This window comes from Ursus arctos, unplaced genomic scaffold (genome assembly GCF_023065955.2).
Source record: "Ursus arctos isolate Adak ecotype North America unplaced genomic scaffold, UrsArc2.0 scaffold_8, whole genome shotgun sequence".
NCBI classification, from domain to species: domain Eukaryota; kingdom Metazoa; phylum Chordata; class Mammalia; order Carnivora; family Ursidae; genus Ursus; species Ursus arctos.
In genome coordinates this window covers 4,922,771-4,940,662 of record NW_026623100.1, presented here as the reverse complement: position 1 = coordinate 4,940,662, position 17,892 = coordinate 4,922,771, and the positions used below count along the sequence as shown (strand labels likewise).

Here is a 17,892-nt window from a genome sequence, read left to right as displayed (position 1 = left end):
AACAAGGATGTACACTCTTGCTACTTTTTTTTCAACATAGTACTGGAAGACCTAGCTGCAGCAATCAGACAAGGAAAAGAAATAAAAATCACCCAGATTGGTAAGGAAGAAGTAAAACTGTCAGTGTTTGCAGATGACATGATACTATATACAGAAAACCCTAAAGACTCCACCAAAACAAACTATTAGGATAAATGAATTCTGTAGGGGCGCCTGGGTAGTGCAGTCGTTAAGCGTCTGCTTTCGGCTCAGGGCGTGATCCCAGCGTTCCGGGATCGAGTCCCACATCGGGCTCCTCGGCTGGGAGCCTGCTTCTTCCTCTCCCTCTCCCCTGCTGTGTTCCCTCTCTCGCTGGCTGTCTCTCTGTCACATAAATAAATAAAATCTTTAAAAAAAAAATGAATTCTGTAAAGTCACAGGGTACAAAATTAACACACAGAAATCTGTTTTTATTTCTATACATTAATAATGAAGTAGCAGAAAGAGAAATTTTTAAAAATGTATCATTTACAATTGCATCGTAAATAAAATACCAAAAAATAAATTTAACCAAAGAGGTAAAAGACCTGTACTCTGAAAACTATAAAACACTGATGGAAGATACTGAAGATAACATAAATGGAAATATATACCATGCTCATGGACTGGAATAATTAATATTGTTAAAACGTCCATACTTCCCAAAGCAGATTCACTGCAATCCCTATCAAAATACCAATAAGTATTTTCCACAGAACTATAATAATCCTAAATAATCCTAAAATTTGTATGGAACCACAAAAGACCTTGAATAGCCAAAGCAATCCTGAGAAAGAAGAACACAGCTGGACGTATCACAATCCCAGATTTCCAGATCTACCACAAAGCTGTAGTAATCAAAACAGTATGACACTGGCACAAAAAAAGACACATAGATCAACAGAACAGGACAGAGAGTCCAGAAATAAAACCACACTTACATGGGCAATTAATCTATGACAAAAGAGGCAAGAATATATAATGGGGAAAAGACAGTCTCTTCAATAAATGGTGCTGGGAAAACTGGACAGCTATGTGCAAAAGAATGAAACTGGACCACTTTCTTACACCATACACAAAAATTAACTCAAAATGGATTAAGGACCTAAATGTATGACCTGAAACCATAAAACTCCTAGAAGGAAACATAGACAGTAATCTCTTGGACATCAGCCTCAGCAACATTTTTCTAGATAGGTCTCCTCAGGCAAGAGAAACGAAAGCAAAAATAAGCTATGTCCCCAAATAAAAAACTTTTACAGTGAGGGAAACCATCAACAAAATATAAAGGCAACCTACTGAATGGGAGAAAATATTTGTAATGATATATCCAGTAAAGGATTACTATCCAAAATACATAAAGAATTTACACAGTTCAACACCAAAATAATAAATAATATGATTAAAAAATGAGCAGAGGACCTGAACAGACATTTTTCCAAAGCAGACATACAGACACATGACAAGATGCTCAACATCACTTATCATGGCACGACGAGATGTCACCTTACACTTGTCAGAATGGCTAGTATCAAAACAACAAGAAATAACAAATGTTGGTGAGGATGTGCAGAAAAGGGAACCCTCATGGATTGCTCGTGGGGAGGTACACTGATGCAACTCCTATGGAAAACTGTATGGAGGTTCCTCCATAAATTAAAAATAAAAATACCATACAACCTAGTTATCCATTACTGGGTATCTACCACCCCCCCAAATGAAAACACTAATTCAAACAGATACATGCACCCTTATGTTTTACTGCAGCGTTATGTACAATAGCCAAGATATGGAAGCAATTCGAGCACCCGTTGACAGAGGAATGGATAAAGAAGACATGATATGTATATATGTTACATATACGTGTGTGTGTGTATATCCATATAAAATATAGATACTGCAATATTACTCAGCCATACAAAATGATATCTTGTGACAACATGGATGGACCTAGAGGGTATTATTCTAAGTGAAATAAGTCAGACAGAGAAAGACAAATACCATATGACTTCACTTACATGTGGAATCAAAAAAGCAAAAGCAAAGAACAAAAAACAACCCCCCAAAAACACAAAAAATAGAGATAGAACCATAAAACAAACTGGTGGTCACTTGAGGGGAGGGGATTGGAACAATGGGTGATATAGGTGAAGGGGATTAAGAAGTACAAATCAACAGTTATAAAATAAATTAGTCACAGGGCTGGAAAGTACAACATAGGGAATACACCAATAATATCGTAAGGGCACCTGGGTGGCTCAGTCAGTTAAGCATCTGCCTTCGGCTCAGGTCACAATCTCAGGGTCCTGGGATCGAGCCCCACATCTGGCTCCCTACTTAGCACGGAGTCCGCTTGTCCCTTTCCTTCCCCTTCTGCTCCTGCTCTCTCTCTCTCTCCCCCTCTCAAATAAATAAATAAAATCTTTTTAAAAAAATAATATTGTAATAACACTGTATGGTGAAAGATGGTGACTACACTTCTCATGGTGAGCGCTGAGTAATGTATAGAGTTGTGAAATCATTACGTTGTATACCTAAAACTAATAACACTGTACGTCAAGTACATTTCAATTAAAAAAAAAATGATGCCATCACTGTGGAAACCTGGTGGTTTTTTATAAAGTTAAACATGTATTTATCCTGTTACTCTGTAATTCCACTCTGAAGGCTTCCAGTTCTCTTGAGTGTATGTCAGTATCTGCAGAAAGACTTTAACAAGAATGTGCACAGCAGCCTTATTCATAATAGCCCCAAATAGGAAACAGCTCAGGTTTACTCATTTGTATCCATTTCAGTGTGGGGTGTTCACAGGACTTGGAAATAAAAAGGAATAAACTACTGCTAAGCAACAATATGAATGAAATCAAAAACACTGAATGAAAGAAATGAGACACTTACGGTATATGTTTATTTATATGAAGTTCAAAAGTAGGCAACACTCATCTCTAGCAAGAGAAATCAGAACAGTGCTTGCCTTGGAGAGAAAGGGGGACAAAATGGAAAGGGACACAAGGAAACTTTCTGGGGTGACAGAAATATTCTAGATCTTGTTTGGGGTATTGGTTACACAGGTGTACATATTCATCAAAATTCACTGGGCTGTGCACTTAGGGTCTATCTACGCAATTCCAGTAAAAATTCTCACCGTTAGACACGTGTGTGGGACTCAACATGCAGATTATAAAATTCATATGGCAGAGAAGGGCCAAAGAAAGCAAGGCATTTCTAGAAAAGATAAAGGTAAGGAGACTTGACTCAACAGATAAAATGTAACATAAAGCTACGGTTATTAAGATAACGGGAACCCAAGAGAACATGTCCGGGCTCCTGGAAACAGATGTGTGCATCTGGAACCTCGAACTATGACAAGAGCGGCCCTGTATATCATGGGGTGTATATGGAATCTATACGTGGTCAGTAATCAGTGCAGGACAACTGGATACCCACGTAGAGGAAAAAAAAGAAACTCAATTCCTACCTTATACCACGTATCAAAATTATTTCAGGTGGATTAAGATCCTTAAGAATGGAAGGCATAACTAAACCTTTGAGAGGAAAACATGGAAAAAATATGTTTATGACCTTCGGGTAGGGAAGAATTTCTAAAATAAGGTGCAAGAAAAAGTACAAACGCCAGGAAAAAAGAGAACTTTGTTCATGTTAAAATGTAAAACCTCTGTTCTTCAAAAGACACTGTGAAGACAAAGTGACAAGTTAAGATGGGAAAGGACACTGACATCACATATCTGACAAAAAAAGACCCATGGATGATACAGGGAACTCTTGCAGAAAGAAAATAACAATGACCTCATAGATGAATGGGCAAAATACATGAGCAGGCGTCTCTCAGAAGAAGCAAGAACAGCCAACAGACATGAAAGAAAGCTCACCCTGATTCATCATCTGCAACTGCAAATTATAATTACAGTGAGACTTCATGTTATACCATGCAACTCACAGAACATTTGCAGTCCGATGACATCAGCTGCCTGCAAGAACATGGGAGCAATGAGAACTCTCCACAATGCTGGTGGAAGTTTCTAAACTGGCAAGACCATGCTGGCACCGTGGAGAAGCCTCTGACATTAAGAGTAAGCCAACCATCCTACTTCTAGGCACCTGGCCTACAGAATTTCTGTTCACCAGGCCACAGGCAAGAACGTCATTGGCTGCAATCTCGTTTGAGACGGGGAAACTGCTCATGATCCCTGGACAGGATGCAGCGCTCCACGGCAAGAGAGAGAGCTGCAGCTACCAACAAGGACGGGTCGCAAGCTAAGGGGCAAGCTGCAGAGCACGCTACACTGACTGATGTACAAGGCCCTGTAAGACTCAAAGACATGACAACCCATCCGACAGGGTTTCAGCCATACATACTAAGATCATAAAGCAAAGGAAGGGAATGATAAACACAAATCCAGGGAGGCAGGATAGAGAATGAGGACAGGCTACATTCAAAGGTATTAGTAATGTTCTGCTTCTTAAGCTGAGGTTGCTTTCCTTTTCTTTTTTTTTTTAAGATTTATTTATTTATTGGTGGGGAGGGGCAGAGGGAGAGAGACAGAATCCTGAAGCAGACTCCCCACTGACCACAGAGCCTGATGCAGGGCTCAATCCCAGGACCCTGAGACCGTGACCTGAACCGAAACCAAGAGTTGGATGCTTAGTCAACTGAGCCACGCAGGTGCCCCAAACTGAGGATGCTTTTATTATTATTCCTTATATCTTAATTTAGACTATAAATATTCCTTTAGGTGTACTGAATAGTAATTAAATTATATGTGCACATACACACACACTAAAAACCTACTCATTTCCCCAAACCAGCTTACTGTGGAAATAGATACAGAACCTCAGCCTAATAAACTTGGTAAGATTCACAAGATGCATGTTCCTCATCTAAAATTTCATTTAATGAAAACATTTACCATAGATGTAAGTGGTTTACTTCTTATTTCTCGATTCATCTAAATCCAGTGCTTACTTTACATTGTACCCGTATTTACAAAGTCCAACACAGGGCAGGCTTTCACCGATTTCCACAAATCCCCCTAGATTCTTGGAAGACAGAGGAAAACGCTAACATGTGATGAGATGCCCAAGAAGGTAAATGCCCTGCACAGGGTGGGTATTTGCATCTTTTGGGGCCCCAGCTCCCAGGAGTCCAGCCTCTTCCCTCCTGGACCTCTCCCCAGCTTCACTTTCCACACAAGCACAGTTGACCCTTGAACAACCCCCAGCACAATCCAAAATCCATGTATAGCTTTTGACTCCCCCGAAAGTTTAACTTACTAGTAGCCTACTGTTAACCAGAAGCCTTACTAATAACATAAGCGGTGGATTAACACACATTTGTATGTTATATGTATTATATATTGTACTCTTACAATAAAGTAGAGAAAGGAAACTACTACTAAGAAAATCATAAGGAAGAGAAAATACATTTACAGTACTGTACTGTACTTATGGAAAAAATCTGAGTGTAAGTGGACCCACGCAGTTCAAAACCCATGTTTTTCAAGTCAACTGTATCTCCACTCTTATTTTTCAACCAGTTCGAGATTGGTATTACTAAGTGCCTTGTTCCCCTCTTCATTTTCTCTGTACTAAATCCCACCAAGGCCAGGCCTCATTTTAAAAAGTCATACAGAAAGAATAAACATGGACTAAGACAATGTTTGAAAGAGATTATCTCAATGTAGAAAGAGGCTTATAGTCCAACATTATAAGATTAAAGAAAAAAACACGTATTGGTGTGTGTGTGTGTGTGTGTGTGTGTGTGTGTCTATCTATCTAGACCCCTATCCATCTATCTATCTAGACCCCTAATCTGAGACAGAAATAAATACATTCTGGCATGCTTTGGTAGCTGTCAGTTAAGCATCTGCCTTCAGCTCAGGTCATGATCCCCGAGTCCTGAGATCCAGCCCAGCATCAGGCTCCTTGCTCAGCGGGGAGCCTGCTTCTCCCTCTCCCTCTGCTGCTGCCACTCCCCTTGCTTGTGCTCTCTCTCTTTCTCTCCCTGTCAAATGAATAAATAAAATCTTAAAAAAAGAGAAATACATTCTGCTATAAGAATGCTATGACAAAGTGACATTGATTAAGATGAGATCTTTACCACTAATTATTATTCTCGAACCAAAAGGATGACGCTCTGCTAGCTGCTGTCACTGAATGTGCGCGGAATATGAGAGCAACCTCAAGATGGCCACGGTGTCCCATGCGTCTGCAAACAGTCTCGCGCTGGAGAATTACAGCAACACTTTAACACGAGACAACCTCTTCAGAGCCTTATCAGCTGTGTGCCAGAGATGGATCGCGCCAGAGGGTCAAAACGCAAACCCTCATCAATGGGTACGATAGGAAGTGCCTTCCTATGGCAAGCTAAGGATTAATTCTTCATCTACATTTTAAAAAGGACACTCTACCAAAAGTTAGATTTGCTATTTTTGTCAATTTACATTAATTTCTTTTGAGTTTCTAGTAATCCATTATAAGTGAACAGAGATCAAATGGTCATCCTCATGTTTGGGCTGAAGTCAGGCCAGGTTCAAAGCCATACATGAGGACAGGCAGGAACGTGGGCCTCATGCCTAAAACATCATCATATTGTCACGTTCCTTAAAAGGCTTCATGCTACTGCCTCACAGATAAACTCCGAACTCAGCATAAGATAGGCAGCCCTTAGGGGCGCCTGGGTGGCTCAGTCGTTAAGCGTCTGCCTTCGGCTCAGGGCGTGATCCTGGCATTCTGGGATCGAGCCCCACATCAGGCTCCTCCGCTGGGAGCCTGCTTCTTCCTCTCCCACTCCCCCTGCTTGTGTTCCCTCTCTCGCTGGCTGTCTCTCTCTGTCAAATAAATAAATAAAATCTTTAAAAAAAAAAAAAAAAAGATAGGCAGCCCTTAAAAATCCAACCCTGGCCAACCTTTTTGCTCCTATATATAAAGACAAATTACAGCTACTGACCTATTCACACCAGTCCCTGGTAGTCCCTTGTTTCCTGATTATTCGGCTACATTCAGTTCCCAATTCTTGAGTCCGCTAGCTGCTTGAGTTTGAAAGTACCAGGATCTAAGTCTCGAGTGTCCAAGCTACTCCACCAACCAACTAGTTGTGAAGAGGGATCCTGAGCTAAAGCTACTCTCTGAGCACGTTTTCAAGGGTCTGAAACCATGAGTCAGGAAATAGTTACCATTAACTACAATGGTTTGTTTGAATTTAACAACATAACAATCCCTAAAGTAAAAAACACTGCCTCGTTCCCATCTGCCAACTGTAGTCACTTGTACATGTGGAAACAAGTAACATGTGAGGGTCAAAACTGGGGTCGAAGGTGGGTGTAGGGGGACTACAGACTTACCCCTAACCCCACACTAGGTGATCACAGGAATTCGGGAATCAGGTGGAAGTGTGCCTGCTTTCCTGAATCTTCCTGCGACCTGCAGTATTTCTATACGAAACAAGGACTTTTAAAAAGTTTATATTTTGCCACTTTAATAAAAGACTTTCCTTTTATGAAAAAAAAAAAATGTTTCTTAAGAAGTTTCTCACTTACGCCAGGTAAACATACTTATCAAGACTATGAAGCCATAAGCAGATGCCAATACCCATTACGGGGGAAAATCTTTGGGAAAATTGAAAACACCAGCTCTAAAAACCAAACCTAGAAGGGATTGGTTATGCAAAGCCGTCATGCGTCCTCACGTTCTTGGAAAGGGGTGGGAGAGCACACAGAACAGCCTCCTGGGTTCCATCAGCTGTCTTCGGCTCCGCATCAACGGGTTATTACATGGTCCCCTGTGATCAGGAGAGGCAGTGGAAACGAAGAGGGCAGAGCTGATAGCACATCAGTGTGGGGAAGAAGGAGGATAGAAGGGAGGGCTCCTCAGCACAGCACGACATTCTGCGGGACGGCCATGCTGGTTCAGGCTGGTCCTGAGGGCCATTTCGGGTAGGAAAAGTTAGAAGCCAGTGAGGGGGCCCATTTTCTGTGGTCCCAGCCATGGAGGTTGACCTGATGCCTGCACTGGGCCAGCCAGAAACGTCAGGAGATAGACTTGGCTAGGTGGTATCAGCCCAGCTCGGGTCAGCTTACTACAGAAAGCAGAAACAGTGTGGGCAGTGGCTTGGGACCTGCTGCCCGGTGTCCAGCCTCTGTCTCTGTACCTGGTGGCCCTGAGCACCACTCTGACCTGCCCATCCTCCTCCCTCCCACCACACGTTCATTGTGGGCATCAAGCAGGATAGGTAGGTAGGACTGGACACCCATTTTTTTCCTTTGGCCTAGAAGCCTCTAATTCCTATGTTATGCCTATGACCAAATGAACAGCCAAGTCACAGACTCAAAACTCGCTCTTGGGTGGAAGAGGCAAATCTTGCAAGCAAAAATTCTTCCTCTGCAAACTACCCTCAGATGCGTTTTGTGCTAAATTAGCAAAATAAAATGTTAATCAAAGTCCTCTACTAAAAACGAAGGGCTAAACATCCCCGGTTCCTGTGGGCACTGACATTTGCCTTCAGTCTGCAGAAATAACACATTTAATGTCACCGGCATCTCAAAACTTGAGTTCACACCTTAAAGATGAATTCTGGGAGTCTTGTAAGCCAATCAGCTCTCTTCTTAGGAATATAAATCGACTATAACTACAACTGACATAATCTCGAGATCAAGAAAAAATATATGTAACTTACCTTAGTAACCACTTGAAAGATGAGATTTGATAGGACTTAAAGGCTCAGTGGTCACACACAATTTTTTTTAATGATAAGAAAGCTTGACATTTTTGTTTCTTAAACTGCAACTCGCTCCTCTGAAAAATCTCACCTAAATCCTCAAGGGAATATAGCAGGGTACTTAAGGAGCTGGGCACATGGAAACAAGACAGACATGATGGGGAAGAAGAGGACCTTTCTGACCTGGCTTGGCAGGGGCGCGAACAGAGGAATCCAGCAGTGGGGCTTGGGCAGAGCGCTGGGGACCCGGCAAAGTTTCGGCACAGTCTCCCCTGCTGTTTCCGGGGTTGGGAGGTGGGGATATGGAATGCATGCCAACCTTAAATTAAAATGTAATTGAGGCACGTCACCACTGTGCTGTTCTAGACAAAAATCTATCACTGCAACCTAATCACGAGAAAACACCAGCTAAGCCCCGGCTGAGGGCAGTCTACAAGATCCCTGACTCTCTTCACGGGTTACTAAGGTCATGAAAAACGAAGACTGAGGAAGTGTCACAGATCAGAGGTCAAGGAGACATTGCATGTAGGGAAACTGGATCAGAAGCAGGACCATGGAACAGAAAACAGATGTCAGTGGAAAACTGCTGAAAACGAATAGAGCGTGTAGTTTGGTTAATAGTACTGATGCTAACTTACCAGTTTTGATCACTGTACCATAGACACACGAGGTGTTCACAAAAGGGGCAGCTGGGGAAGAGTATATGTGAGCTCTATACTCTTTTCCAACTCTTCAGTAAGCCCACAGCCACTTCAAAACAGAAAGTTAAAAAGATAAATGTAATCAGTTTATTGGTTTATTATCCTGCCTTCGCGTAACTGAAAAGAGAAAAGGCAGCTCTGGGAATCTCCTTTGCTAGCACGAAAGGAGATGCTCAGAACGATCTGAGTGTCGCTAAGAAGGACGGAGGGGAGCACGCAATGACCAGAATGCCCCCAGAGCCTCAGGCTGCACTTAGGGGCGATTTTACCACCTGCTTTATTGAGTTACTTTTGGAGTTGATTCTTCTCAAGTGTGGTGGCCTAGCTTAAAATGACAGGTATGAATAATGCCTATAAACTAAGTTTATCATTTTTGTTTTGTTTTTTCTCCTGAGAATGCATTTCAAAGAGGACAGTTTGGGACTTTTGCTCATTTGAACTGTTTCTTCCCACAGCCAACTTCAGACTGAACTGGGGTAAATGTGAACTTATTCCCGCTGGGACAAAATCTGATAATGCTATGAGCTTCAGGAGAAGCAGGCAGGCAAACGGTTCTGATGGAGAACAGTAGGGCTGTGGGTCAGCAAAGCTGGAAAAGAGCAGAGGTGAAGGCTTCCAATGCCCTCTGTAAGGATTCAGGTCCCAGAGCTAACCTGGCAAACCGTGGCAAAGCAGGAATTGTCCAAAGCAGGAATTTTCAATCTGGGGCTCCTGAGCTGTCACGACTTGGACACCTGCTTATGAACTTGGGCAAGTCACTTCAGGCCTCTGTGCCTGTTGCCTCCTTGTAAAATAGAAATTTGGACTGGACTACAAGCTCCCCCTGTACTACTCTCTAGCTCCTCGGGAGGAAGGGTAGTAATAACAGTACCGTAGGGGAGCGAAGACTTCTAGAAGACTCACTGTGTGCCAGACTCTGTACGAAGTGCTATCTCCAGGCTCATGAGGAGCCTACAGGTGAGTACTATCATTATTCCATTCTGCAGGGGAGGAAACAGGTTTAGAAAAGTTAAATGACCGTGGAGAGCTGATTCCAACCCAGGTAGCTTGACTCAAGCACCCACACCCTTAAGCACTGCACACACAGCCTGCCCGGGGTAAAGACTGCTCCAAGTATGGACTGAGGATGGGCACCGACCAGAGACAGCCCTGGCGGATGCCTTGACGGCCACCCCTGCAGAGCCCCTAAGCACTGGGTTTGGATACCACATACTTGATGTAAATGATTCTCTTCCACTCCCACAGCTCTCTGAGAGGTGGATACTATTATGGACATGAAGACATTTTTCAGGGGCTTGTTCAAGGTTGCACGGCTACAAGGTGATGAAACCACCTTCGACCCCAGTTCCTGTTTCTGACTCTAGGGCCATATTCTTTCCGCTCTAAGGACGGAAGGAGGCAAGTTGATTTCGGATCCTCTCTTAGATTCCGTCCTCCTGAAGGAAGCGACAACTCCCATTGTGAGGCCACCACGGTACGAGGCCTTCAGACGATGCCCCACGGTAGCTCCCGCTCAGGAACACCAGCTCCCAGCAGGGCCCTCGCTCTCCCATCCTGAGTCCTGAAGAGAAACCCTATTATCACCCTTCAGCTTAGCCCCTTGCTGTCAAACGGCTTACCCCTGGCACAACGGCCCCCTAGACAACTTTAGCCACAAATAAATGCCTCTGACCAAATGGGGTTCAGTGTCAGCACCATCTTACTAACTTGCAGATACAGAAATGATATATGCTCACACTCTGCCCCACTAACCTAGTAACTGTATCAAAACAGGATATATGCTCATGTAACTTCAATTGTTCTTATGGAAACGGTACCCCTTGCTGGCCCCCTGTGTTCTTTTGCTTTCTCACAGCCATCTGCTTCATGACTCAATCTTGAAATTCACCAGGAATCAACAGCAAGTGTATTGACTTGTACCACGGACAACGTTTCCCTCTTTTGATTAGGACGCTACCTGACAAGCACTTCATGTTATCTTTGCTCTCATGTGACAGGAATAGTGTAAGACTAGCTATACCACAATAAATCTGCTCCAGTGACCCGAAAGTGCATCTTAAAGAAGAAAAAAACACAGCTAATGGCTAATGTCTCCTTTGTCATCTAGATACTAGCCTGGCACATACCTATATATAACTATCCATGGTTGGTATCCTTTTCCTTGGCAAATACATGTAAATATACATATGTAAGTGTACACATACATATACATACGCTATTTATACATACTGCATATAAATATATACACACACCATTTGCATATGTGTGGTATGCAGATGTCCGTAAGTATGTATATACTATGTATATATAAACATCAATGTATATAGGTACACACACCACGTGCATGGACATGGTATGTCTATATAAGTATATATTATATACATCCTATAATAGTACTGTCAGCTGTTGTAACTGAAGGGATTTGGGAAGGGACGGAGGGGGCGGAAGGGAGTAGAGGGGGGATTGGGTCTCAAGGGTATCTCCTTTAGAGCATCTCCTTAATACTGGACCTTCAAAGAGCCACAAAGAATTGCTGAGCGCCGGCTGGAAGCTAGGCCATTGTCCTCTTTTACATTCAGTATTTTCCTGAGTCTTTTTTTTTTTTTTTTAAAGATTTTATTTATTTATTTGACAGAGAGAGAAAGCCAGTGAGAGAGGGAATACAAGCGGGGGGAGTGGGAGAGGAAGAAGCAGGCTCTGAGCAGAGAAGCCTGATGTGGGACTCGATCCCAGAACACCGGGATCACACCCTGAGCCAAAGGCAGACGCTTAACGACTGCACCACCCAGACGCCCCTTTCCTGAGTCTTTGATTTACTCAACAGCAGTTACTTGACTATCGAGAAAAGATCTTGCTCTCCAATCATCTGCAAGATTTCACAACATGCTCAATGAGTGCTCCTGTTCTTTTGCATGGAACACTCAAGCTCGTTTGGGGCAGCCCCAAATTAACTTGTTACTTCTACATTCATTTAGGAGTTACATATTTTTTAATAAAGAAAAACGGGTCAGGTTCGCCATGGAGGAGATGAGTTGTACAGTCCTGGCCAAATTATTCCAGCGGTATCCAAACACCTGGCCGCCACAAATGATTACTTTAATGTATTTCTAATGAGGACTGGATTCAGACCAAGAGGAAGAGGCTTAACCCAGTAAGAAAAATTTCCTCACGCTTTCTTAAAGGATCACACATTTCTAATATTAGTGTGAAGGAAGAAACTATAATAACTACTTTTTTTCCCCTTCCTCCCTGAACAGAAATGCTAGCTGCAAATAAGGCCTAGAAAACTTAGCATTTTTAAAATAGGGACCTTTGTGGGGCGCCTGGGTAGCACAGCGGTTAAGCGTCTGCCTTCGGCTCAGGACGTGATCCCGGCATTCTGGGATCGAGCCCCACATCAGGCTCCTCCGCTAGGAGCCTGCTTCTTCCTCCCCCATTCCCCCTGCTTGTGTTCCCTCTCTCGCTGGCTGTCTCTCTGTCAAATAAATAAATAAAATCTTAAAAAAAAAAATAGGGAGCTTTGTGCTTTTAAAACTCATCAACTAGAGGAAGATGCCTTCTTACAAATCGCTATTGCTGGAGGGTTGGGTGAGGCTGAAGCATCGCGGGCTCCTCCGTGGTGGACCAGCTCTCCGCTAGATCTCAGACCAAGGTTCCGTTCATGAGTGCAGGAGGAAAGGCAGAGAAGCTGAAAGCGAGGGGCACTGCCATACCTCTCACCTGAAATCTTTGTAAAATGTCCACTGTGAATGTGTACAGCAAATGAGAATTCAGAACCCACTAGAAGTCTAACTCCAGATTAAAATATTCATTGGGTTAACAATTTCTCAGGGCAGGGACGCCTGGGTGGCTCAGTCGGATAAACGTGTGCCTTCAGCTCAGGTTATGATCCCGGGGTCCTGGGATCGAGTCCCACTATGCGACTCCTTGCTCAGCAGGGAGTCTGCTTCTCCCTCTGCTGCTCCCCCTGGCTGTGCTGACTCGCGCGCTCTCTCTCACAAATAAATAAAATCTTTAAAAAAAAAAAACCCAACTTCTCAGAGCATAAAACTACTGATTTTCAGAGCTGAGATAGAGCTCTATAGCCTCATTTACATTTAGTAATAATTTACTGAGCACCTACTAAGTGTCAGGCCCTGTGCCAAATGCACATTTTCTTATTAGAGCACATGCATCTTTCCAATATGACCACTATTTTGATTGAGGAAATCGAGAGGCAGAACTTTCAGTATATTGCCCAAGGCTCACAGTTAGAAACCAGCAGGGGCAGGGTATGAACCCACAGTCCTGTGCTCATCACCACCATGGAGCAGCACTGTCCCCGTTTTACAGAGGAACTGAAGCCCCGGGAAGGCTTGTTGCAGACAGTTCCGAGGGATTCTGGTCAGTACTCTTTCTGGTGCCACACATCAAAGAGGCCAATTCGATGACTGCTGTATGTGCCGGGCCAGCAGAAATGGAAGGAAAAAGCAGAGGAAGCAGCCAGCCCGAAGTTCCTTCCTATCTGACCATAGGGCTAGGAGCTTCCTGCTGACCAACAAAGAGAAGCAAGTCCACCAGGAGGGAGCAGTGGGCACAGGCAGGCCCACCCATGACCTCAGTTCTGACTCTGGTCGGCCAGTTCACACTGCCCTAGGACCCTCCTCACACACTTCTGTCAATTCCTTAACGTGTCACTAAAATCACGCCGGCAGCGCCTGCCCTCACTCCCAAGGGACAGACGCCTACCCAGGAGCACTTCATCAAGGATTAAACCCTGCTCGGACAGGCTTTGACCCCAGCGCCCACCCAATACAGTCCTTTAGCAATAAGAAGCTGTGTGAACCCCAGTTTCCAGCAGCCAGCTAGAATCCCCAGGACCACCAGCCTGGGGGTGGGGGAGCGGGCTTTCTTAAGGATCACCCAACAGCCCCTGGACAGAAGCAATGACAGGTGCAGACAAGTGGAGACCATAGCTTCTGTCTGTAAAGTCGTACCCATATAACCCACAGGAGAACCCAACTGCCATCTATACCTCCAGGAGGCAATGGAAAGGAAAAATCCCATAGGGGTGGCAGCTTCCAGCCCTTGAGGTCTCTTCCCTTCTCCCCGGCACACCCCTGCCCCAGTCTCCCAGTTCGCGGGCAACAATTCAGGCCCGAACGTGACCCGGAATTTGAACTCTGAAATCCCAAGAGCTCCAGGAAACATCAATTACAGCGACAAAACCATTCCTTACACCGGGTGGCGAGGCTAGGGGCGCAGGGGTGGAGTCCTGGGCTCCTCCCCCCCCCCCCCGAAAACCGAAAGCCTGCCCCAAACCCGGGACTGGGTCTTCTTGGATTTTAACCCGCCTAAAGGTACACACAGCCCACACCGTCCACACCCGCTGACCCCACGCTCGGGCACACCTGCCCCAGAGCACACGCACGTGCACACTTGATCATCCCAACAAGCCCCCAGCCCCCCATGCCTACACACCTATCCCCCTCCCCGCGCGCACACACCTGCCGGCTCGCGCCCCGCCCCCACCCCCCAGGCACCCCCTCGCCGCCCCCCGCACAGCCCCCTCCCTCCGGGCCACCCCCTCCGCGCGCTGCCCCCCCGCGCCCCACGCTCGGCCCAGCCGGGCCACCGCCCTTAGCACTCACCGGCGCGGCGCCCGCCGGCCTCCGCCGTCCCGCGCCGGCCCTGCGGCCTGGGGCTACGCGCCGCCAGCCGCCGGCTCCCGGCCCGCCGCTCCTGGGCTGGTCCGGCCCCACCGCCGCCGCCGCTGCTTCCCGTCACGTGGGGCGGCCGCCCGGCGCCGGCGGAGGGCGGGAGCGCCGCGGTCCCCGCGCCTTCCAGCCGGGCCTGCGGCCCCCACCGCCCCGCCGCCCACGGGCCCGGGGCGACCCTGATCAGCGGGCGGCGCCCTCGTGGGCCGCCCCTCGGCCTCAGTTTCCTCCCGCCTGCCGGGAGGACAACGGCGCCCGCCTCGGGGCGGTGCGCAGGGTCAGATGAGTTAATTCGTGTAAAGCACTCAGAACACCGCCTGGCCCTGGGTGGGTGCTCCAGAAATGCTGGCGGGGACTGTTGTTGTTAATGTATTTTCCCCTCCCCCACCGGCACGCAGAGTTTCAGGAAAACACCGGCCTTGCCTGATTTGCTCACCGCTCAATTTCTAACACCGACGGGGCACTGGGCAGAGTGCAGACTCTCGGGAATACCTGCTGAGTGAATGAATGAACCAATCAATCAATGAGTCCTGGGAAGGCTTGACCACGCTGCCATCTGACAAAGTTGGGCTCGGGGAGTTGACTAGCTGGTGGTATTTGCTGTGGGGCTGAAATGTCCCGTTGGGAGGGCGCTGCCCACCACCCCCAGGCCCACCGCTAACCCAGGGCCCCTGGGGCAGAAAGGAATCCCTAGAGAGCTGTACATTTGCATGACGTATTTATTTGAAAAGGGAGTCCTGGGTCTATTTTACCCACACTTTTTAGTAAAGTCCATCAGCAGCTATTCCTTTGCGTCACCAGCCACAGTGAAGAATCCTGGGGTACTATGAATCCATGAACTTCTCTCTTCAATATATAGTCAAAATCCAATTTTAAGATGAAACAATTAGGAAGCTCCCTCCAGAGTTGTCAGCGTTCAATTATTAGCATATAAACGGCAAATTTTCTGAATGATTTCCCCTGACTTTAGAACCCAACAGTGACCTGTGGCCTCAGCTTTCTTCTGCTCCCCACCCCCACGGGATTGTAAAACAAAGATGTTATCCTGAATCAGGAGGCAAATACTGGATTCTACTCTGCGGTCTTCCGTTTCAAAGCGAGAACAAACGAGCACCTCCCCCCAATAAAGTTAAATGAAGGAAATAAAGAACCATCAAGAAGCAATCTTCTGTGGCCTGTCCTTTAGCCCACCTCCCTTGTGAGTTCATGGTCACACACATGCCCCACCCCCAAACAGTGCTTCAGCTCTGCCCAATGGAACCAGCTTAGCCCCGGGATGGGGAAGGGGTTTCCCAGAAGCATAGAGCTATGACCAGCAGTTGGACTTCAAGGGCAAATGGTACTGAATGGACTCAAATCTAAGGAGGCCAGCAGCCAGTGGAGCCAGGGAGCAGGAAGGCATCAGAGCAAATCCAGCCCAGTCTCCCAGGCCCTGGGAGAATATGTGAGCGGTCATCAGCTAATCACTGACCCAGCTGGGCCTAGAATTTGTGCTTTTCCATTTTAGTGCCCTACTGTATCAACATATGGAGAGTTGTGCAAAACTGGTTGCAGAGGTGACCATCTCCTGAATGCTGGACAATGATCTTATAGCAATGATCTCATTTAAGCCTTGCCATATCCTTATGAAGTGGGCACTACTAATGTCTCCATTTTATAGGTGAGTTGATTGAGGCAAAGTCCCAAAGACTTGTCCCAGATTCCACAGTGGTAAGAATGGAGCACGAAAGGGACACCTAGGTGGCTCAGTTGGTTAAGCGTCTGCCTTTGGCTCGAATCGTGATCCTAGGGTCCTGGGATTGAGTCCCACAACAGGTTCCTTGCTCCGCGGGGAGCCTGCTTCTCCCTCTTCCTCTGCTGCTCTCCTGGCTTGTGTGCGCGCTCGCGTGCTCTCTCTCTCTCTCTGATAAATAAATAAATAATCTTAAAAAAAAAAGAAAGAATGGAGCAGGAAAAAGAATCCAGAATTCAACAACACAGTGAATTTTTTTATAAAGTTAAATTCTATTGATTGAGTAGTTGATGGAGCATTTGTGTTCTGCTTTAAACAATCTAGAAGTCGAAATGTGTATTAACAAAAAAGAGGGGAAAAAAGATAATTCAGAAATAATTATTTGCTTTGCGAAAGGATTTCCCGTAGGATTCTTAAATGGTAAGTTCAACATGTGCACAGGATTCCACCCAGAAACATTTGTTCTTCCTGGAACTTTCTGAGAAGTCTATTTCACATATGACACACATTTGGATGTAAATAACTATTCCATAAACAGGCAAAATCTGCATCAGGCTAATTCTAAATTCCTCATGTTGTTTTGATTGGTCACAGTGAAGAAGAAATATCAAAGCCATATGTTTTTCAAAAGAATTTTCAACTTCATTTATGAATATTTAATAAATATCCCTTGGGCCCATACTGAACATGTTAAGAGTATTTTATAGAATGTGCAAAAGATGAGTTCTAACAGATGAATGATGATTAGGAGTTGAATAGATACAAGTGAATCCTTTCATAGTTGTTAGCCATTCCCCAAACTTAATGTCCTCTACTTACACCTGCTCATACTTCTTCTGGATTCCTCACTTCCTCACGGGCTATAAGCTCCTGAGGGTAAGTGTGTCTACCATGTTCTTGCTGTGTCTATCTGAATGTAGGAAGCTCGTAACCAATTTTGAAAATTCCTGATGCTCAATATTAATAAACTAGGTTATCTTTAAAAGAGGCTTTTAGTGCTAACATTCTGCT

The 17,892-nt window shown here is 45.3% G+C and overlaps 1 protein-coding gene across 4 annotated transcripts in view; it reads right to left on the bottom strand.

Annotated features, from left to right (window-relative positions):
* TGFBRAP1 (transforming growth factor beta receptor associated protein 1) overlaps nt 1-15,183 on the bottom strand; it is a 66,873-nt gene extending 51,690 nt beyond the window's left edge. For 2 of the 4 annotated variants that reach the window (XM_026515684.4, XM_044379021.3), the window contains exon 1: nt 15,084-15,183. The gene's annotated coding sequence lies outside the window, so the exon portion shown is untranslated. Of the gene's footprint in view, nt 1-9,390; nt 11,631-15,083 lie in introns of those variants that run through there. The other 2 variants (XM_044379017.3, XM_044379015.3) reach the window with 2 other exon arrangements.
* Nucleotides 15,184-17,892: the final 2,709 nt, after the last annotated feature.